Source organism: Cinclus cinclus, chromosome 11 (genome assembly GCF_963662255.1).
Source record: "Cinclus cinclus chromosome 11, bCinCin1.1, whole genome shotgun sequence".
NCBI classification, from domain to species: Eukaryota; Metazoa; Chordata; class Aves; order Passeriformes; family Cinclidae; genus Cinclus; species Cinclus cinclus.
Window position 1 is genome coordinate 10,698,245 of NC_085056.1, and position 24,477 is coordinate 10,722,721.

The 24,477-nt window shown below is 36.7% G+C and overlaps 1 protein-coding gene across 2 annotated transcripts in view; it reads right to left on the reverse strand.

The window, feature by feature from the left end:
• Nucleotides 1–24,477, reverse strand: part of FTO (FTO alpha-ketoglutarate dependent dioxygenase) — a 224,458-nt gene that overhangs the window by 74,530 nt on the left and 125,451 nt on the right. The gene's annotated exons all lie outside the window — the stretch shown is intronic.

A 24,477-nucleotide genomic window follows, 5' to 3' on the forward strand; every position in this document is an offset into this window, starting at 1 on the left:
AACTGGGGAAGGGGAAGGGGAAGGGGAAGGGGAAGGGGAAGGGGAAGGGGAAGGGGAAGGGGAAGGGGAAGGGGAAGGGGAAGGGGAAGGGGAAAGGGAAAGGGGAAAGGGAAAGGGAAAGGGAAAGGGGAAAGGGGAAAGGGGAAAGGGGAAAGGGGAAAGGGGAAAGGGGAAAGGGGAAAGGGAGACAAATCCCCTGCAAGCTGAAGAAGCTAAAAAAGCTCAGAGACATGAACTGGCAGCTAGAAATGACCTAAATGCTTCATACTCATTCTGTTAAACAGTGGTACTTCTCCCTGGCCATGGAGCTTCCTGAATGAAATGTGGGTTACTAAAGTTGTAAAAATCTTAGAATAATATTTTGTTCAGCAGCAGATTCAAAATGCAGAATTAGTTTTACATAATCGCATCTTCAATTAATTGATTTTTTTTTCTACCACTGATACATGCAATAAAATGCACAGAGCATTTATTTTCCAAGAAGAGACTGTTGTCTCCTCATTAGTGTCAGTATTAAGGTCACTGTTTGGCTGTCATAATTCCAAAGTACAGAATAGTGACTGCTAAAACTTGATGGGGGTCTCACAGCTAAATTGGGATGATATCAAATTTTATTACTACCCCATACAAGTACATGCCAATTATGGAAACACACGTTTTCCAAGATTTCCAAAGGTAGCCAATGTCTTCTTAATGTACACTTTTGTGCCAGTTTTCTCTGATGTTTTGCATTAGTGATAATCACTGTCCTTCAGATGACAAGGAACAGAACACAAATACTGTTTTCTCCCACAGTGGATTTTCTTACTCTGGTAATGAAATACAAATCCTACTCCAGCCAGATATTGGTGCCTTCCCTTTTTGGATCAGCCTTCATCTGCATGTTATACACACACTAAAGATGTATATTTTATCTCTCAATCAGTTCATATAAGTACATGAAAGGCACATCCTAGAAATTCTTTGCTACAGCTTCTGATTCATGATGTATCTTATGGAAGACATATTTTAGGTTGTCTGTCCTTTGATTTCCCAAAGAAACTAATAAATAATCAACAAAAATATGATTAAAGATGTTTCTTGAACTCTCAGCCAATATGAATACTAGCTAATTGAAAATCTTTCTGATCCAAATCTGCTTATCTTAGAAACAGAATTCTAACTCAGATTTTAAATAGCCTGACGAAGGGTAGGGCTAAGTTTTGACATGATCTTTTCATATTAAAAATATCTCTTAAAATAAGAGGGAAAGGTTATAAAACTTGAAATTATAGAGGGATGAAATAGAGCTTAATAAGATAGAAAAATATTTGTCTACAATTGCAGTCCTCTCTTAAAAAAAAAAAACCCTACAAAAACCTTTGAAATCTTAATCAACCAATACTTGATGCATTCCTGTGAACACTGCCCTAAGTCTTTGTTTACGTAACTAAAAGATCACAGCCAAAAGTAGATATTAGATTAAAAGCATTCTAACTTCTGTCCAACTTCCCGAATCAAAAGGTGAGGAATAACTAAAATTACAACTGCAAACAGAGTATTTCCTGTAATTCAAATCTCTCTAAGTCCATCTGTTTATCCAAAAGTTTATCCCAAATTTCTCAAATATATCAAATATATTCAACAAATTTTGCAGCAGGCTTAAACTAAACTTGAGAACACACATGAGCCTTCCTTGCCTTTACAAGTATAGGCAGAATAAAAAAGATCTGGTTAAAGATATTATTTATCAAAACATATATGACCAGCAGCCTTTTTAAAGAAGTGTTTATTTTCAAACAGGCAAACCTGAGATACTTTCATAAACCAATTATTGCTATCTGAGATCTGACAGATGAACCTTATATTTTGCCATGAAAGAACAGTTTTAGAGGAAAACAAAGTAAATAGAAATGGAAGCACCAAAAGAAGGAACTATTTGCAAGAAGCTAAGGAGTGCTAATTAAAACTTTCAGTTATTTTCTTACAAAAATACTGCTAATTGACTACAAAATATTTTAAAAATTGTTTTACAACTCAATATGATAACTACCATACTTTATGGAAATGCATTTTGTCAGTTCTACACAGTACATATTTAATTAGCCAATTTTACATATTTTGCTACTTTGGAAATAATTACTATTCAAATATTTAATATAAGTGATAAAAAATATTATTTAGGTCTACCTTTAGGAAAAACTGAAAACGTACAAGATGATAATTTCTTGAATAGCTGTTTTGTAATTAAAATAAAACTTAGTGCACTGTATATATTATGAGAAAAAACCCTAATTATTTTATTTTTGTCTTTCACGTCCAGCAAGCATTTAAAACCTGCAGCTCAAGTCCTCTTACATATCAATATATATAAAGGTTAGAATAGAAAAAGAAGCTTCCCTGAATTTTCAGCTCTCAATTGGTTTCCCAGCACTGAATGGATTAGTCAGTGAACCATAATGAAGGGAAACTCTCTCTGCATGCTGCCACTGCTGCCAAAAGCCAGCTTAGCAGTTTGGCAGCCTTGCTCCAGGTGTTTAACTCCTTCAGCCATCTGACTTTAACACTTGAGCTGCAAACAAGTGTGCTGCTTCATTACTGGGTTTCATTGATCTTAAGATGTCTGTACAGCCTCATGTTGATTTTCACATATTTATTTTAAAGCAGAATGATGCAAATATAAACATCAATGCTTATTCATTTCCTTACACTGATTTTTTAAAATTACTCTTAGCTTCTATATAACATATTTAAACTTACCTTTATATTTATTAAGAACAACACAGACATTTCTCTATATAATTTTTTTTTAGTACATTTTCAACAGAACCTGAAGAGGACAAACAAAAAAAAATTGCTTTCTTCTAGCTTTCTCAGCCAGTTCCTGCTCAGCCTTTTAGCAGGTAGCTCTCAAGATAAATTTTACAATTGAGCTCCTTAACTTCACAATTTCATTCACACAAATTTCAATTCAGGCAAATTTCATTTCTTCAAAGCATCTGCAGTAATTATATAAACACGAGCCCAAGCAGATCAACCCAATGCCCCTCCTCAAAGGCATGTAGATGCAGCATGGAAATTCATGTCCAAAGCATAGGAAACCCATATGCAGCTACTTAATCCTCCTGTAAGACAACTTTGTTCATGCTAACAAGTGCTAGCAGTTTAGAAATCCTGATGATAAAAAGCAGATGCCCAGAAAAAGCTTAATTTGATTTAGAAGGGAGATCAATCTCTAATAGATGCCCTAACACAGGGACTGGATCTGTTTTAACAGGAGCTGGCAAAGACTGACTTGCAGTCAGAGTTCTGTGGTAGCAAACTGGGAAGATCTTGCAATTTAGAGAACGTCCCCTGCGGTCCAGCTGTTTACACAAGACTTCAGATGGTAACAGCTGAGTGATAAACTTTGCACATAATCAGTAGGACCTAGTCATCATTCAACTCTTGATTATTCTGATAGAAAATCAAGCTACTAAAAGTTCACAACCAAGGATAATGCAGTGCTCCCAAGAACTCCATTTTACCAACATTATTGCATTCTTAGTACCCTTTCCATCTGACTCAAAGCAACTATATTCTCTAAAAAAACAGCATTCAGAGCCAGTGTAGGCAGTGTCCAGCACAACACAAAGATTAAATTGACTCTCATGCAGGAAAACTCTCAGTGTGCCACTCTAGTAATACACTCTGAAATACACAGAGCTGATTTTTTTTTTTTTTACAAAAAGGACATAACATTTCTATTTATCACATAACTGAAATGCTCTTTTATCCCCCTCTTCTGTGTATCTTTTTTCTTTATCCTCTAGAGACAACACACAAAATGATTTTCCAGACTTTTAAAGAAATTTTGCAAGGGAAATAGGTGGATTCAGGTAAGTAGAGCAAATATACCTTTGCAGTAAACAGCTGATACTCTTGACACATTTTCATGTAGTATGTAATTGAGGGGAATAAAAGCATTGAAATACTGTCACAACATTATCTGCTGTAGCAAGAAAAAAAAATAAAAAAAGAAGAGATCTAGCATTACTGAAAGCTGATCTGACATTTGGCCTTAAATGAAGGAACACAAACAAGTTTAACACCTCCTGCTGAAAGAACTCTCATACTCAAGTATCTTAACCCAGCCTCAATGCACTAACACATCTCACTAAAAATTATTTGATTATTGGTGATGTTTCCAGCATCCATTAAACCTAATATGTTAGTGTAGTGCAAGCATACCATTTAGCTTGTAAGTAAATGTGATTTTAAATATACCTTATGCATGGAGGCTGGAGACATCCACTCTCCTGTGTGTACAAGCTGCTCTGCACAGTTAGCTAACTAGTGCTTTCTCACATTTCATGAAGAGACTCCTCCAAACTCACTGAGAGAATTCCTGAAAGGACTATGAAATTTCAGCCAGAGCCCCAAAACCAGAGCACAAACCACAGAAAGACTCAGCCCTTTTCAAAACATCAAACAGCTTCTAGTCTATAATTTAAAAAGCAATTAAAAATTACAGAAAGCACAATGTCTGTGTATGTGATCTCAGCAACTGCTCTGTGGGTTGTTTCATCCCAAACCTGTGTAAACTAAATTTTAAGGAAGTATTTCTCTCTCTATGCATGTCCTTAGTGCATATTTCATATCACTTATGGTATTTAAGAGGACAACACAAACAACATTAGGTGTCTCAGTAGAAGCAGTGCAGAACTGAGTGTCACACACACAAACACAAGGTAACTTCTGTGAATTATGAAAAAGCAAAACGATTTCCTAGCAGAGAACACAAAGACCTGAAAGAAATTGATTAAAACATATTTTTGTGCTTCTTCTATTCAACAACTAAGTGGATAGGAAAATGCATAAGATCAGTTTTCTATATAAAACTGTAGGTCTTTTATGAACAATTATTTTAATAATTAAGCTTTACCCCAAGTACTTGATACTTGCAAATACTGAAAACAGCATCCCACCACAGGCAACAGCTGTAGGTAAAGACTTGAGTGGAAATATGGTAGGCTGAAAATAAAGCTGTTGTATATGTGCAAATTAGCACAGAGTTAATTGGAGATCTCTTGTACATGGAGGGAGCTGCAGGCACATCTTACTGTGCATCAGTGATGAATATCAATGATCAGTCCTACAAATCAAAATAAGCTTCACTTAGCTATTATCTGTTCATAAGGAATAGAAAACCATTTTTTTCCAGTACAGAATACCTCACAGCAACAGAATTTAAAATACAACTGAAACCAATGAATATACAAATATATTTATTGATTAGGCATAGTAATATCATTGCTGCCTATGCTCCTCTATCTTCTTTTGTTATGTTGATAAAATAACTCTGAGATACTATAAAAAATGCTTACACTTATATCAGAATATATAAAATATATTAAATGCCAACAGAAAATGCCAAGAATGCAAAGTAGTGATGGCAGATTTTGTTGAATAGTTTGTGAGCAGCCACCTCATCAAATGTGCCATAAACACAATAATTAGCTGGTCTTGACTATGTATGTGCATGAAGGCAAAACAATGAAACCAAGTATCTAGAATCTGAATTCTAAACCTGAACACTACCAATACCCATTTCTACATAATCGATCTCAAGCATGCATGTAATTTTCCAAAAGATTATTAGTCACTTGCTCTGAGATGTGATACACATGTTCTCTGTGATTCTGGACAGTATTTGAAGCTCTGCACCTGCTACCAGCAAAATCTCTATAAAACTCCTGAATGAAATCCTGGTCCCTGCTGCCATTAATAGCAATGTTCTCACAGATATCCAAATAGCCCTGAATTTCTTCATGTTAGGAAACTGAAATGATGGAAATATTAAAAAGAAATGTCAAATTCAAGTGAAAACTAAAACACAAGGCTAATATCTGAATCCTACTGCCTGTTTTGAAGGTAAAAGGCTAAGGAGCAGACAGGGAGAGTGAAAAAAATCATGGGAACTGCATCAACACAAATTCTTGAGCAAAGGCCCTGAATGGATTTATACATCTTAAATATCATTATTATTCACTCTCATGTCAATACTACTACTAAGACACCAAAGTACCTATTCTTTACAATGCAATCCACGGTATTTTCACTGTACGCTGTCCTTCAAAAATGTCTTAAGGGTTTTAAAACACTAAAGGTTAAAAAAAGTCTAATTCTTGCATTTATATAAAATATTTAGTGACTATCTTAGCAAAGAGGAACAGACAGAAAAAGAAAAAAGTGGTCATGTGTGATGAGCAGTAACCATAATCACAAACTCCTTCAGCCACAGCCTCTCTTGTCTCCAAACATGAACTATTTGTCTTCAAGAATTCTTCTTAGCCTGTATGAGCATATTTGACTGTTTAACTTGTTCTGCAAGTTGTTTTTAATTGCTTTAATGTGAAACAAACAGTGATAATTAAATTATAATCCAGATCTCCCAACCGTGTTGACAGTTGCAATAAGAGAAAGATCACATGAAAATACATTTTCACCAACCATTAATACTTAAATATGGCCATAGCAAAATCACAATTATTAATCACTTCAATTCAGAACCACGCAGAGAGAAGAAAAATATCTAGCATATAACCTTTGTAAACCAGTAACATAATACATTCATGCTCATATGGTATGATGCCAAGGTAAATATTTTCCCTTGAATTTTACATCCCTGTGTGAATTTGGTGGGGATCATTCTATCATGGACATTATAATGCTGTCATATTCAGATTTGCAGGAGACAGAACTGAGTTCTTCATTACCAAATTACCTCAGATGATAGAGCACAATGCAACAACCCCTCTGCTCCTACAGAATCCAGAGTTCCCTTGCCTTTTCTGGAGGTGGATTTGGGGCAAATGGATTTGCAGAGGTGGATTGTTGAGTCCCAACACTGTCTTTGTTCCTAGGATACTTCACCCTTTAGCTCCAATTGACTTTCTGTGGCACATTTCAGAGCTCTCCCAGATGAGTTCAGAGAACAATTCTATCGCTTTTAAAGAGAATCTACACACCAGATTCTTTGATTCAGTCTAACATTTCTTTGCTACCTATCTGAAGCAGGCTAAGCTAAGAAAATGCACATTCTTCTCATTCTCTAGACTCCGAATCTCTGGATAACCCCATGTAACATTTTCTGAAAAGACAGACACTGACTCTGACATACTGCTGATTTTAAATGAAGGCTGCATTCCTATGGCTATGGCAACCACACAAGTTTTCAAAAGGCACATTTATTTCAGATCTTATCTTGAAGAATGACCAGAATTTTGACTGACTCAAGGCCTGTGCCAACAGCAGCTAGCACTGAGCATGGAGCTGAGACCCTGGGGAGTGAAAGTCAAGCGGGTAGAACTCAAAGTGACTAACTGCCCACTTTGTACTGCCAGCCAGCACACTCCAAAAATAGGGCACTGCAATGGCTGGGGAAGGATCTTGTTACAGCAGACAGAAGATATTACTAGCACAGTCTGTGTCAGCTACTATTTGTCCCTACCAAATAATACTTTGGGCCAAGCACTTAAAGACAGTTAAGGCCACCTTTGGTTTTGGGCCAGGAGGTTTAACCCCAGAAGTCACTGCTAGCACACAATTTGTGGTGTAAACCAGAAGGCTGTCAAAACATTTTTTAATGTGCTTACAAATCAAATAAATTGCTTCATTTGCAACTACACTTTAGTGTAAGTGCAGAAGCATTAGGCTACTGATTTTTATCATGCACTTCCACAGCTGTGGAAGCAGAATTTCCTGTAGAAGAAACTTCATTTAAAACTTGCCCTTCCTTAAGGCAGGTGAAACAAAGAGCACAGTAAGGCCAGTGATCATATCCCTACTACCCTTCAGAAGCATAGAGAGCCTCTTGTACACTAAAATACCCACTCCCACCAAATATATTTGTATAAATTACACATACATATGCACACATATGTACATAAAACTATATATATAGTGTTTATATATATATATTTAGTTGAAGACAAGTTCAGCTAATGTGATTTTGACTGCTTTTTCAAATGTTGATATCAGACACGAAATTTGGCTCAGCTTCATCAGTCAGAATTTAGACTTACCTAGCCTGAAGGATTGTATACTCCATTCTTTACAAGGCACATTTTATTTTGATCCTGCATGTGCTAAATGCCAGGAGGCACCCTGTGAGGAATATTGCTGTGGCCCTGCTCTCTTATGCTGATGGCCTTTAAAGCTACACTCAGCTCTGCTGTGGAAAAAGAGGTTTCATATAGCAAATGATCTGCCTTTATTCAAACACCATCACACAGCAATCAATTTCTTATTTGAGATACCAGTACACTAGTACAGAGTCTAGAAAACACGTCCCTAATTCTGCATAACCAAGACTGAGCTGCCTCAAGACTCTGCCAGTCCCCAGAGATGTAGACTGGATGTAAAGGACAGTGTGTGACAGCTACCTGCTTTGTCAGGAGGAGCCCAGAAGGAGATTCCATGGCTTTGGGAAAGCAGCTCCAAAGGAGCACACAGCCCACGGAATGCTGGCAGCCTTTATGGAGATGAGACAAGGAGATGAAAAAAGACACAATTCATTTTAGACCTTTCTTCTTCTTCTTCTTCTCTGTCCTTCTGCCCCCACTTATAATGATGCCAAATTTACACCTTTTGCATGCAAACACCATATTTAGTACAATGTAAATCCAAACAGAAGTTTTCTAAATGTGCCAAACATAAGAACAACATCTCCACATTTAACAATGATGATTCTATTTCCAGCCATATTAAACTCTAATCTTGAAGACTTCAAGTTATTAGAAGGTTAATGTAATAATCACAAAGAAACAATTATTATACAATAAGAAAGACACGTGTCAAATGCGTTTATAAACTATTTGTTAACTAAATGCTATGCTTTTGTTCAGACAATGCCCAGTAGATTATATCTGTGTCCTTCAAATCCTGCCTTTATAAGTACAATGCACAGCTTTTACATTTTATCACACTTAGAAAACATTCAACAATATTTTCTTTCAAAACCAACACTTTCTGGAATGGAGTAACAGCAAAAAAAGGATGCCTTCTTAGCTGACATCATAGCACCACCTAAATAAAATGGACACCAAGGTTCACATTAACATGATAAACATTAGAAACACAGATTTTGATTATTTCAGGAGTCCTAAAAGGTTTTCTGAAGAGTGAGACATAAAATGAAAGAAATAAAAATGTAAAATAACCCTTTTCAGTGCTATAAATCACTGAGCTGCTTTTCCCAAATCCATTAATAAAAACAGTGGTTGTATTTCATGTTACAGTTATCTACAAAAGACCATTCTTAATTGCTCTTAAAGCATCATGTTTTATTTTAGCAGGTTCACATTTTATTATAGAAGACTAATGGGGCATAGACTTCTAGCAGAACTTATTTGGACTGGTCAACTATAAAGAGGGTATAAAAATAGTTATGGAGGCAAAGTAAAAATTAAAAACTACAGCTAAGCTTTCAGATTTACAGGTCTAATAAAATGTGTCATAAACTTTTGCTTTCATTCCAAACCTTTGTTGTAAGAACATGCAGAATATTTTCCCATTTCAAAAGTGTATGTTCTAAAGTTAAATCTTGCTATTTCCATTTTTAGTTTATAGTCTTGCTTGGGTACATGTAATTTCTTAAAATTTATTGCTATTTCATTAAATATGCCTGCTGATCAGAATGCAAGAGTGATAAGAAAGAGAACCATTACAGGATAATAATAACTTAATGGCATTTCTTGTTAATGAGGTAATAACAAGAGGCCTTCAGGCTTTCTGCTTCAAAGTTTATTTAACCAAACTACTTTATTTTTATCTCATTAACCAGAACCCTCAAGTTGTCATTGCCTTAATAACAATTCTAATACCTACTGGATTAATTTATTAAATTAGTTAAGGAATAAAATAATAAACTACACCTAAGAACTTCAAAAACCTCATGATATTAGACTGAGATGAACTTGTCTGGATGTAATGCTGAGTTTGTACTGATTTGAGACCATAGGTGTTGCTCTGCAGCTTGCAGCAAGATCTCCCAGGAAAGACTGAAATCCTAATCCTCTACCCTATGTAATTTGTTTCTAGATCAAAGAAATTAACACTTGTGTCCTTATAAATTCTAGCTCATTTTTGTCATCCTGCCTACTTGCTTTTGCTTATTAGTTGCAGCTGGACACCATTCCATTCTTTTTCCAGACTTAACTGTACTGATGCAGCTGAGCTGCAACTCAGTTACAAATCTCTTGATATGTGGGATTAGAAAAACCCCTAGTATTCTTAAAAGAAAAAAATCAAGTTGAACTTTATTGTCACAATAGAAAGCAATCTGAACAGTCAGAACTACCCCAGAACAGTCTGTACACTACCCCAGACTTGTGGGGCTGTCTTTCTTTACGTATTTCTTAATCTTTAATCAAATCTTGTAGTGTTTAAGGTCTGTACTTAATTCCAGTGCTGGTTTGTTTTCAAGGTAAAGCCACATCTTCAAATGGCTCACACATCTTACCTGCCAAAGAGCTGCAAAAATAACACTACTGCTTGCCATGACAATAACAAATAAGGGAGGCAGCATAATAATTTACCCTCTTTTTACCTACAAAAGTCAATGACAGAAAATATATATTTTGGAACAATCTGGTGGCAAAGAGGCAAAAGGACCTGATGACTGAAAGCCTAATACTAACAAGGTGCACAGTCACTCAGTGGGTTTTGTTCAAGCTTAACCATAAACTCATTATAGCCACAGAAGCCCCATCCCACGTTCACAGAGTGGGCAGTTCTTTAGGACAGTCCCACAATACTCAGTTTCATGTACTATTTTGGCAGGTTACATTCTGCTAAATATGACACATTTTCAGGCTGAAGGAGCTATGAAAATCTGCATCACACGAATTGAGAGTAGTTTCTCCAATTGTTCTGCTCCGTTTCTGGCTGTACTAGAATTAATCAAGGCAAATTACTCACATGGAAATATTCTCATTTCCTAGGTGAACAGTAAGTCCTCCACAGAGAAAACTGCTTCATTATGCATATAGGCAAACTGACGTGTGCAAAACTGTACGTGCAATAGATAGCTCCATTTCCCCCAGATATCAGCAGCTAACAGGTTTAGTTTTAATTCCCCGTCATACTCGCCTGCCACAAACACTTTTAAATAGAAGAATCTTGAACTGGCTCAGGTTTGCTCCCAGCAGGCATACTTGTAAAGATAAAAAGACTAAGAATTGTTTTTCCCCTGCTTACTCCCTATTTTGGTAGTTTCTAACAAGGAGGGCCAAGGAAGGAATGGAATGTTTAGCCCAGCACCACAGTCTGATCTTGCAGAAAAAACCCACAAGAGCAGTCAAGCAGAGTAACTCTGTTCCTATTTCTGGGTTTAAATTTCCGTGCCAGGTTGTCTTTAACGTCTGGTTCTCAAAGTTTGCCTACTCTTAATCCTTCTTGCTAAAAAATTTGTTTTGTTTTTTTTTTTCATCCTACAGCTTCTGGCAGCAAGTGGTATGTAAATGTTCAGTAGCCCATCTGAACCCTGTTTCAGAACAAAACAATTTCAGTTTCTAAATGTCTGAATTACTTTAACTAAATCTGAGGATTTACCTATTGAAGCTTGAGCAGTTCCCTTTCAACTCTGAATGAAGGAAGAATTACGAGACTGAAGTTATTCAATGCGAGCTATCTGTCCTGGCACTTAATCAAAGGGATTAGGATTTGGAAAGAAAAGCCCACAGGTGATCCTCCAGGAAGCATACCAAGCAGTTATCAAAAACATACAAGTTCAAAGCAGCTCAATTTTCATATGTTAAAAGTATTTGGATGAAGCCTCAGGCTTGTTTCTAGGTAAGGAATTGTGTTAAAGCTGTTTGTACTTGCATACTTAGTAGACAAGGGAATGAAATAGCATGTGGTGAAGCAGTACTAGGTCCATCTAACCCTGATGTACCACAATAAATCAATCTTGTTCTGTTAGTGAAACATGATCTGATACTGAGCCCAAGTTTCAGAGCTCTTTTCCCACTCTGGCAGTTTTAACAGATACTCATTTACCTCTTCAGCAAAGGAAGCTGTCATAGCATAAAGGGCAAGATGTTACATGCCACATCGAGTGCTTTAATAATTGTTATTAATCATGTAACTGTTCTCACCCTCTACTCAATACATTGAATCAGTATCTTTATAAGACTATTTTTAAAATTCTAATAATCAGAGACCTTAGTCAACTCAAGGTGTCAGTAATCAAAGTTAAAATTAAGTCACAACTACAATGATTTTTGTTTACCACAAGCATTACATCAGACTAGAATAAAAGGGCAGGTTAGGGACACATTCTGTCTCATTGCTAAAAGAAGGAATGCTGGAGTAGCTTGGCTGGACCAGCTGGAGATCCAGGACTAGGTACTTAGAGGCTCTAGGGCCCCCTACCACATCTCTGAGATGAATTTACTTGCCAAGTACATGAATTTTTACACAGAATAAATGGAAGTATGGCTATCCAGAAGCAGACAGAAACAGAAAGAATCCACTGTACATACTAAGCTCCTACTAAAAATCTCCATAAATCATATAGGCAGTCACCATGTGAGTTAACACTGAATCATTCTCTGCAGTGTTTACCCGGCCTGCAAATGCCACGAGAGGTGCAGAGAGCACAGTTATCCCCAGCAGCAGCAGCTGAGGGTGCTTGGCACCAGCAGTCTGCAAATTGAGACAGTTCCTACACTACTGAGAGCACGGCTTTGGGCCACAAAAAATGCTTAAAACTCAAGAGGTTTTAAAAATGTATATGTACATCTCCCTCTGTAGATATTTATACATCTGTATCTATACATCTCTCTATGTATATTCATACATTTATATATATATATATTTTTCTATAAATCATTATCTCAGCTCGAGGCCAGCTGCTTCACAGCCCAGTCCACAGGGAAGGAGAACGGCACTGAAAGGGAAAAAAATATTTCCATGCAGAAAGGAAGAGGAAGAAGAAATATGTGGAGCATCCCAGCTTCCAGTCTTTACCTGACCAAAGTTACAAAACTCGTTTCCGTTTCTTTTCTGTTAATATTGCCATCCTACATACATACCATATGTATAATCACAGAATATTCTGAGTTGGAAGGCACCCACAGAGTACAGCTCTTAACTGCATAACAGATAACCAATTAACTGCAGTCTACACATAGCAAGCAAAGATTTCTGCATCCATCAATTTCTCTGGCAAACCCACGAAGAAAATTTAGAGTATCCTGTACAGCAAAGTTAACTGGGCCAGCTCAGTTAACACAACTGAAAAACATAAATTCCATGAAATAACAAAACTTAGGAGTTACACAGTGTATGTGGGAAAAGTATTTTAAAAGTAGATGTTTACTCTATATGCTCACAAAAATCTGATTTGTCAATAGTTACAAAACTATTCTGTAATAATTTTTAATCAAGACTTGGACTGTGGGCTTCTCATGAAGTCCCAGGCTTAGCTAATTCAAAAAAATAAGGGAACACAAACTAAGTATTTGGAGAACATTATTTTGAATGGATCATCACAGATTGTTCAGAACAAATGCATCACTCACTCCTGAAATACAAACCTGGTAGCAAACAAACTGTAGCAGGGCTACCAGGCACAACTGAGAATACCTTAATACTGACTCTCTGTGGCTTCCTATCTGGTTTTCATTGGTAATTTGCAAATCACCTGCTTAAATACTCTTCAGAGAGACTCCTGAAGTCCTTACTTGGGCCAAATTCACAATCCAGAGCAACAAGATTTAGTCTAAAATCACTAAATAATGAGGAGCCGTAATAAATTTAAATTTATATTCTGATTCAGTCTCTATCAAAGAGTCTCACATGTTTATGTTCATGGCTGTAGAATCAGGGCCTTAAATGTTCATAGGTAAAAGTAAGAAGAAAAATGTGCTACAGGTTCCTTATGTGTCCTTCACAATTACTCTTTAAAAAGAGAGTTATTGAACAGGAATATATATTGAAGTAATAAAAGGCTAAATATATTCTTGCTCCAAGTAAAATATACATTGTTTATTTTGAACTTATGCTTATATAAGTAAAACTAAGGGATTAAGAAGTTTTCCCTTAGTAACACAGGCTGCAAGGCATTGCATTATGAAAAAGATGTGTGGTAGACTACAGAACAAATATAACACTTAATAGTTTTAGCCTGCTGATAGACAAAAGAGCTATTCTAAATAAATTCCAAAGTCTTTAAAGATCCCAGTTATTTCAGAGAATTGCCAGGTACCCTAATTAATTCCTATTTTCACTCAGGACTTACACCTGTACCAACAGATTCTACTCACTATCCTGACATTGCGCTAGACACCACAAAAAACAGTAATCAGCTATGAAAAATCTAGAGTAAAAAAAAAAAAAAAAAAAAAAAGGACAGGACAAATAGGGCAGGAGGAATTATGAGTCATAATTACAGCAGTACAGAGATATTAAGTACCTTCCCTAAGCACCTATACAAAAGCAGAGAAAAAGCTGGGATTGAATCCATCTCTCTTATCTTTCTTCCCATAGCATAGAAAACAACCTTATCAAAACCAAAAATAGCTGAGGGCACTCAGCACTTCATAAGATCAGCCAGAAAAAGTTAATCTTTCTTTAAAATAAAGCTATTGGAAGCCAAATATCAGTGTCATTCATAACTGTGTGGCTTCACAAAGATTCCTTATTTCTGTGGGGATCCGCAGAGTGGAATTTGACTCTAGAAAGAGTCAGTCAGTAAAACTGGTAAGTTTGGTAAGGAATTTTAACTAACTTCAATGGAGTTCCTTTGGATTTACACCAGCATAACAGTGTACTTGTCCTTGTACAGCTATACCAGTTAGCTCCCATAAAAATAGAAAGGGCTGTTACCATCACAACATAAACACTGGAATACATCTTGTGTACACTACTTAAAAAAAAAAAAAAAAGATGTATTGCATGATTGCTACAATTCTATTTTTTGTCTTTTTGCCAAAAAGAAAATATGGTTTTAATACAAGTTTACATCTGCGTGGTATTACATGCATGTAAAACAGATGTAACCCAATTACATTTTCATTTAAATTGCTAAATAGCTACTTAAGTAAAAAGCTAAAATAACATACAAACAACAGTTACTATAATAACAAGTGTTCTTAGAATTAAATGAAAGGGATCAAAGCAACAGCACACAAAATCTGAGCTGGTCTTTGAAAAAGATACAGTGACATAATGGCACTGTATTGATTTACTCAGTAATTGAAGGTCTACAGCTCAGCCAGAAGACACATCTCAGTTTAGCAGAGACACATGGAGGAAAATTCAGGGAGTTTATACAGAGACTTTGGGTCTCATAAAGATTAGACATACTCTACTAGAGTTTATGTAGCAAAGTCCCAAATTGGAAATTAGAATACCAATGCAATGCATTCAACTTGATTATAGTTTTAGGCAGACCTGTCTGAACTCAGAAATCACATCCTAACATTTAACCTGAGTGTGCTTTTTTTATTATTTTAGCAGAGAACTACAGTCTTCAGAATAGATACCATATTTACTTCTATTTCTATGTATGCAAACATAAATTTACTAGACATCAATCTGAGTGACTAACAATAATAATAATATGGTGAGTACAGTGGAAAGACTAGAATGAAGTCTCCTTGATTATTTAATGAAGGGAAAATAAATGTAATTTTCATTCAAACTCATTTACCAGAAAGGGCTAAAATTTCAAAGCCTGGACACAAAAGGGTGACTTGCATTAATAAGGCACATCTAAGCATATGTGAGATAGTCTGGAAAAGGAAATACAAATACAGCATTCTGTATTCCTACTGTCATTCTCAGGAACTTAAGATAGTGGTAATGTTTTGTATTAAAAAATTTGCATTGGATGCAAATAGCTGTGACTTCTATTGGAGTATCACTAGAGGGGAAAAGCAGTCATATATTTTTATCTGCAATAAAGCCTATGTTTTAATTACCTTATTTGTTCACACTTTTATAGAGTTTGCATCTGCATGCTTTTCCATCCAAGGTACTTGTACAGACTTGTGTAGATGGATAATAAGATTATGAGATTTATATCTACTGCCATGAACCAGTTCTTATGTAGGTTTTGTGTGTACATCTACACTTTGCTAGAGACTGTTCTTTGTATCCCATTACATTTCCATGTACTTGTTAGGCTGCATATGACTAATGAAAGTTCAACAAGATAATAAGCAGAGATTGGTAGGAACATGCAAAAGCAGGCTTTTTAATTTTTTTTCCCTAATAAATTATTTTTTTCTATTAAAGAAACAGTTAAGAATAGCAATAAAATCATAGAATGCTTTGGGTTGGAAGTGACTTTAAGGATCATCTTGTTCGAACCCCCTGCAAGCCTTCCACTATCCCAGGTTGCTCAAAGCCCCACCCAACCTGGGACAGGGCAGCCACAGCTCCTCTGGGAATCTGTTCCAGTGGCTCATCCCCCTCAGAGGGAAAAATCTCTTCCTAACATCTCATCTAAACACCCAAATATCACCTGGGAAGTGCTTTTGTCTGTGCGCTTGCTCTGCTGACACTGCAAGCAGCAGCAATCTAACCAGGCTGACTTGAGGTGGCCACTCCCTGTCAACCACCCTCTTGTCCTCTTTGTTATTTCAGTCTTGTACTATAGCAAACTCTAAGGAGTGACACAGCTCAACATGTTTCATCTGCCAGCAGTTTTGAGCACAGGACAAGGTAAGTAAAAGCACAAGGTACTCAACCTTCCCGCTTACCCAAAACCAGATGTAATTTCCAAGAGAAACTTGGGGGTTGTTAATATGGTAAGAGACAGATTTGAAACAACTTCAGTTCCAAGGTCAGTAGAAGTTCAGATTGCTCAGCATTTGACTACAGGTACCCAGTATGTGTTGAGCTCAGGACCCAAGTGAAAATCCCACTTAGGGGTCCTCAAAATCTGTATTCTTTCATTCTATTTGATTAATAGTCTACTCTTCTCTTGCTTTTATGCATCCAGACAGGATTAACAGAAATTTAATATTTACAGACAATTATTTAATGAATAATAAACATTTTGATTCTGTACAAAACTGTGACCTTGAAACCAAACGTTGAAACCAAAACATGTGCTTTGAGGCACAAACCAATTTTGAGGGAAGCAAGGCCAGGAAGCAGATCTGAGTACTCCCTATTGCTGTTGTTCATCAGAAGAAAATAGGACTACTGGAAAGTCCTATTATTTATTATCAGTCTGTCTTAAAAAGACAGATCAAATAACATCACTAACATTATGTGCAAGCAGTTTTTTGAACTAAAGGTTTGGTCTCCTCCTGCATCCTTTATGCTACCTAGAACAAAGAGGAGTCAGATCTGATGAAAGCAGGCTGCAGAAATTCCTGGCTTCCAAGTACCTCTCCTTTTGTGCACTGAGGCTGAAGTACATTTTTACATGTTTTAGTATGAGATCTAGATCATCTGGAAAAAAAAGACACATTTATCTTGCAAAAGCACAGCTTATGCTTTGCTCATTTTAAAGAAATTATCTTCATTGAAAGAAACATGAATTACATTGCCAGGCAGATGTTATTCTGGTGTTCTCTTCTGTACAGTCTGGATAGAATAAATCATCTTTATAAAAACATCCATTTTCACATAACATGAAGCCCTCTATCACTATTCATAGAAAACTTGTGATCTCAATGAAAAGAACTATGTGCTTTTTCCATTGAAAAAAATCAACAGTAGTTACTTAATCATGAAAGGTTCAGTGTATGCAGTCACAAGCATTAGAACACTGACACTTATAAAGGAGGAATCAGCCTCTGACCCAATTTTATAGTGCCAATACCACTTTAGTGCTTGCATTTTAAAATATTTATTTCCTCCATAGATTGAGCCCTTAACCCTAGATGGAGCCCATAACCGTTGCTGAAGCCCTTATCCCAAGCTGGTGCCCTTATCCCTGGCTGCAGCCCTTATCCCTAGCTGGTGCCCTTATCCCTAGCTGGTGCCCTTATCCCTGGCTGCAGCCCTTATCCCTGGCTGCAGCCCTTATCCCTGGCTGGTGCCCTTACCCCAAGCTGGTGCCCTTATCCCTGGCTGCAGCCCTTATCCCTAGCTGGTGCCCTTATCCCTGGCTGCAGCCCTTATCCCTAGCTGGTGCCCTTATCCCTGGCTGCAGCCCTTATCCCTAGCTGGTGCCCTTATCCCTGGCTGCAGCCCTTATCCCTGGCTGCAGCCCTTATCCCTGGCTGGTGCCCTTACCCCAAGCTGGTGCCCTTATCCCTGGCTGCAGCCCTTATCCCTAGCTGGTGCCCTTATCCCTGGCTGCAGCCCTTATCCCTAGCTGGTGCCCTTATCCCTGGCTGCAGCCCTTATCCCTAGCTGGTGCCCTTACCCCAAGCTGGTGCCCTTATCCCTGGCTGCAGCCCTTATCCCTGGCTGCAGCCCTTATCCCTGGCTGGTGCCCTTATCCCTGGCTGGTGCCCTTATCCCTGGCTGGTGCCCTTATCCCTGGCTGGTGCCCTTATCCCTACCTGCAGCCCTTATCCCTACCTGCAGCCCTTATCCCTACCTGCAGCCCTTAAGCCTAGCCTGGAGCCTTGCATCAGGTAACCTTGCATCAATAAATGTCAGCAAGGTGGAGCCACTGTTTTTTTCTCTAGTACCTGCTACACAATTAAAATCAATATTGTCTGACAGAAAAAATAACAACAGGATAAACACTCCACCCCCTGACTCAAGCTGCCTTTCACAACACAAGACCCTCAAGAGACATATCTGCTTTTGTTCATTAATGGACACTATACTCCAACAGTGTGTCCTTTTGATCATATTTTATGTCAACTAAAAATTATATGAACTTTCCTGTCATGTTCAAGTCCTTTCTTTCCCTCATCTCAATTTCTATTTTCTTTCGGTCACCTTTTCACTCCTTATCAGCAATATCCTCCCAAAACATTAAGTTTTATCATGAGTAAAAAAGGGTATTTTAGGTCTCAATTTCCTTTTCAATGTTTACTTCCATTTTTATTTCTCTTATACACACTGAATATCCATTTACTACCTTCGTGTCAAGCTTCTATCAACTTCCTTTCTGATCACCTCTGCTTGGACCACCTTTTGTCCACAGAAATCACTTCCACTAAATGGTGTAATAATTCCCTTGAAAATTTTGAGAACCTATTTCCTTGCACCTTTATTCTCCTTTATTGCCCTTAATCTTGCTGGGCCCAAAATCCTAAAAATGCGTTTGTGTCTGAGCATTTAAGATTAATTTGATATTCATTTGATATTCTCTTCCACAGTTTGTTATTGTCATCTAGCAGGTCCTTGTTCTCCCCAGTCCCATTCTTGGTCCACTGACCTCCTCAAGTGACCAGTTCCTTCATATGAAATGCATTCAACTTTTGCTTTCCAACATAATAAACACTTTGCTGTATATTGATTTGACCCCACTGTCAAACTCACATCGTGCCCCTGACAACTCTGCCAATTTCTTATCAATTTAAAAACTTCAAATGACTGATCCATCTTCTACAATTCTTTGAGTCCCTGTTTTTCCAGGTTGCGTTGCAATTCAGAAAATTACTTCAAGACACACAATAACATTAGAAATAGAAAATGTGTCACCTTAATCTTCACTAGTAATTTATTTGAGACCATACTTCTGCAATTAGGAGCTGATCTGGTTGTTCCTAAGAAAATGAACAAATTTGTCTCCCCTCTTGGTGAAATTTAATATTGCAAGAGATACTTGTACTCTTGTTCACAAGACATAAGATGTTCACCACCTCTGTCTTTCCTGTCCTTCCTCTATGCTATATTTTATTTTGATATCATGCAAGTCAATTAGTTTGATAAAGTAAAACGTGTTTTCTTACCAAACTGATAGAAGCTTACCCTATATACTTATATCCTATGTAGGAATTGGCTACACCCAGGATAATATGCTTCCAGAGAGATGCCAGACCCAGGTCCAGGATGCCATAATACCATCTTTCTGAATTTTCCTCTATTGTATGAGATCAAGTACAAGACTAAGTTTGCCTATTTTCATTTGGACTTCTGGAACATGTGGGGATGGAAAATGAGTCCAGGAATTGTTTCTTTGACTGATTTACATGTTACATCAAACAAGCAGGTACTTCTTTCTTCCCCATGTATGGCATAATGGAGAAGATTATCAAATCTGAAACTTGCAAAATTTAAAATTCACTAGTACGTAAATTTCACTTGATTCTTTATATGCAAATCTGTTGAAACAAAACTCCCCCTAAAAGGCTAAAAGAAATGCTATTTTATTAAGTAGCACACGGAAATAAGCCTAGTAATTTCAAAGATATAGTATGGAGAGAGTAGCAGGGATAAAATTAAAAGAATTTAAGTATAGAGTGATCCTTCTGGGACCCTTAAAGTTTTATGAGAATAGCCCTAGTGAAAGATCTCTGAGCATGTAAATGTAAATTAATTGAAGAAATGGAATCTTTACCTGCATAAATTTGTTAAATGTAACAATTAAAATCTATTTAAATTTAATGATCTAAAATTTAAAATATGCCCCCCATTAACAGCAATGAAACCCTTACAGTTTAATCAATATTAATGAAAGAAAAATGTTAAGGTAACAAAACCTGGTACATTAGAAGCTGCTGGGGAACAGGATTCTTTTTTTTTAAATTAAGTTTCCAATAATCATACAGATTATAGCATCAGAGGGATGCATACTGTCTGAAAGAAAATCTGCAAGGAATGAATTTAACGAGACAAACAATCCTGCATATACTCTGGAAGGTCATCCATCAGTTAGGCACTGTCATCTCACATACACTAAACCAAAACTTCATATCAGAAATTAAACAAGTAACTCTTAAGGAGCTGAAGAACAAAGACTGAATTAAGCCATTTATCCCTACATAAAATACATGTGCCCTGTATGCATATTTTTAACATAAAACTCACTACACACAAAACTGCTAAGCAGGAATCCTCTATGGGAATGAAGTGAGTAAAAGGTGAAATAGCTGGATCTGCATGCAGCATACATTGGCCTGATTTTATGCCATTAAGAACCATGCAAAATATTATATCTTCACATGAAACAAAGTGATTTGTTTCAGATTTAGAAAATGACTACATACGGCAACCAGAGCAAATAAGAAAGCTATAATGAATAATGAACGCATTTCCATGCTTTTTAACCTTTTAAGTATATAATTTTTAAAAACTACTGAAAGAAAATCTTTAGCAACTAAAACTTTACAGCAGTTTCTATCTTAAAAAAAGACTGGTTTGTGACAATAATATACAGAACTGATGGACAGAAGTTTTTTGGGAGTCACAACAGAATTTTTGATTGCTGATGGTCTGGCACTAAAATGAAATGACAGTCACTGTATGCAAACAAGCCTCCTGAACTAAATATTGATAAAAAGTTTTTATATAATTGAGTGGCCTGTGTACAAGGAGGAGTCTTGTCAGCACAGCTCCTGAATTTAACCTCTGCATATTTTACTATATCCAAGGTGTGCCAGACAGAATACAACCTCAGTTTAGAACAGATACCTGTGAAGTTCCTTTACATGTACAGTGATCTATCAACACCAGTATTCTGCCTAGCAAAGAGAACACAAATGTCTTCATTCTTTTACCTATGGCAGGTAAATAAACTGACTGCAGTTCCACCTTCTATACTTAATGACACAATTTTAGATCTGAATAGAAGATACTACTTACTACTTGTACTGTGTAGTAAAAACTGTTACTTGTTCTGTGTCTGACATTTCACTCCACAAAAAACCCACAAATTTAGACAAATTACAAGTAAAAAACACATTCAAACTAGGAAGAAAAATTAACTAATTTATATGAATACAGTACAGTTTGGATATGATTAGGTGGCAAAGCATGAAGAACTAAGTCGTTTTGGTCCCTACCACAAAGCAGATCCAATACAATTAAGAAAGACAAAAAAAGACTGATGCATAGAGGACTCTGTATGAAAAATTAATTAATTTCATGAATGAACAAAACCCACAATCCAACCCAACCCCCAAACTTTACCTAGGGAATTAAGTTTTTGCTCTTCTTAAAAATCAACAAGCTATCAAAAGAAGATACAACTTTTGGTTTAGGGGGGATTTTTTGTTTTGTGGAATTTTTGGTTTTGGTGGTATGTTTTGGGTTTTTTGGCGGGGGGTGGGGGGGAAGGGGGTGGGCTGTGGGTATAATCTTTAGTATGTAGAGCCACAGTTCACAAAAGAATAGTAAGGCTGTTAAAAGTCCACATATATTAAAAACTACTGCATAAATTCACCGAGAACAAGTATCTATTCAGGAACAAAGATACCACCTTTCCATCAGAAATTCTGTTAGCCACAAATTATCTGGGTTAGGTCAATATCCAGAGAGAAAGTCACTTATTCCCTTTTTTTCTCTTTTTTTTCCAACCTCTTTTCTTTTGCTGTTGCTACTGTCCCTCACTGTGTGGCACTAAGCTAGGAAGGTTTTTGGTCTGACCTGGCTTGATGTTGCTCACCATGGGGGAAAGAGAGCAGCACAGCAGATTATTACAGAAACTTCATAGCATTCCTCTTCCCCCACTCTTCTTGCTGATAGACATATTCTTTACATTATTGTCTTAAAGCCACAAATGGAGAGAATATTACAACAACAAACAAGGATGCTACTTAAAAATTATTAATCTTGACTTGCATGAGTGTGATATTCAGAATAGAAGTACTTGGTATTCAGGCCATGCATGCACCACGGTGCTCTGAAAGGAGGGACTACTGGGAGCAACTATGGACACTAATGAGCTACAGCTGAAGTGTAAAGATGCAGAATTGTTCCTGGGCAAATTTGTGCTGGGGAAGGAAGTTCATACAATGAAGAAGGTTCCTTTCCTGAAGGGGGAGGTGGAGTCTCTAACTTGCAATTTATATGGAGGAAACATTCCCAAAATTCGTGTCTGGCTTATGTAAATCTCTCATTCTCAACACACAGCTTTCCCTCCTCTCTACCACAAGACAGGGTTACCTGTAACAATATTTTATCTGCACTCAACTGTATTCAACGTTGCTGAAGCCTTCCTTAAATCATACATGCACAGGCTTAGATTAATAAACTATTCAATTTACTTGCCAATACTTATCAAAATTCTCTAATGAGAAAACAGGAGCTTCAAGAACCTAAAAACTGTTCATAAGTTTTACAACTGTTTGTAAGAAAGAATTCTGAATTCACAACAAAGGACAAATGCTGTTCTTTTAATTATCAACATTTATCTCTGGGACAAGAACATCAGGTATATAATATAGAAGATTCTTTTAATATAGAGGACAGATGGCAAATTTACTCCTGGGACTTCCTTAGACTGCCCCAGAAAAAAAACAAAATCACCAACAACCCAAAACAAAACCAACACCAAAACCCCCATAATTTTAAAAGGCTTTGAGTATTCCCAAAGGAATGCTAGTCTGCATACAGGAAAGCTGAACTGTCTTGTTTGCAAAGCAAACGATATAACATTGGAGGACTATACAGAAACTCCTAAGGATGCCAATTTACAAACTTCACTTTAAATAACATTCACTTCAAATAATATTTCCTTGCCATCTATGAATAAAAATTTATAATTCACTCACACACTTTCAAAATTTCACATGGTTACTTATACATAAATATTTTGAAACAAACATTTTGGAAAACACAATTATGCTAGCAGAATTTAAGATAATATGACATATAAAGGCAGCCTGGAAGCTAGGAATGTTTAGGAAAGGTCTTGCTTGTTTTGCAACATAAACTAACAAAACCAAAGTAGAGTGCGCAATTCTTGAAAAAGCACGTCTGCCTATCTAAAATCATACATGCATCCATGTATGCATGTGACATTTCATAGGCATGTTTCATACTTCATTTACAGGGTGTTAATTTTGTAAGCTGTGAATCCACATTTTCTCCTTGAGTGTTAATACTCTTTATGTCCTGCTGGGTAAACAGCCAGAACCAAACCGGTGTTCTGAACTGTCCCTGACAATAATTTAGCCTTCCTGAAAACCCTTGGTTTTCAGCACAGTAAAACCATTTACTTTTGTAAATTTTACACTTCTCATTAAACAAAAATCAAAACCAAAACAAATCAAACAAAAAACAAACAGAAAAGGAGTCTGGATAAAAGAAGAAATATCATATTAGTGTAAGGAAACTGGAAGCTGTCCTTTTTCCAACAATGTTGATTGAATATCCTGCAATTGCGGGATAATGTGATTATTACTGAGGGTTTACACTTTCCTAAAAAAGATTGCAATCTACTTGACTAAATCAGGCTCATCTCCATTTCTGGTGCTTTGGGGCACAAATGGTAATTTCTGCCTCTCCCGTTTTTCTTTACATTGGCTTAAAAGCCACAAAGCAGTAAGTTTCTTTTTTTTCTTTTTTCCTTAAGCTTTTATATGTGAAGAACAACGCAATGTAAATATTTTTTCCTCCTTGATTTTAGACCAAAGTTTCAAAACA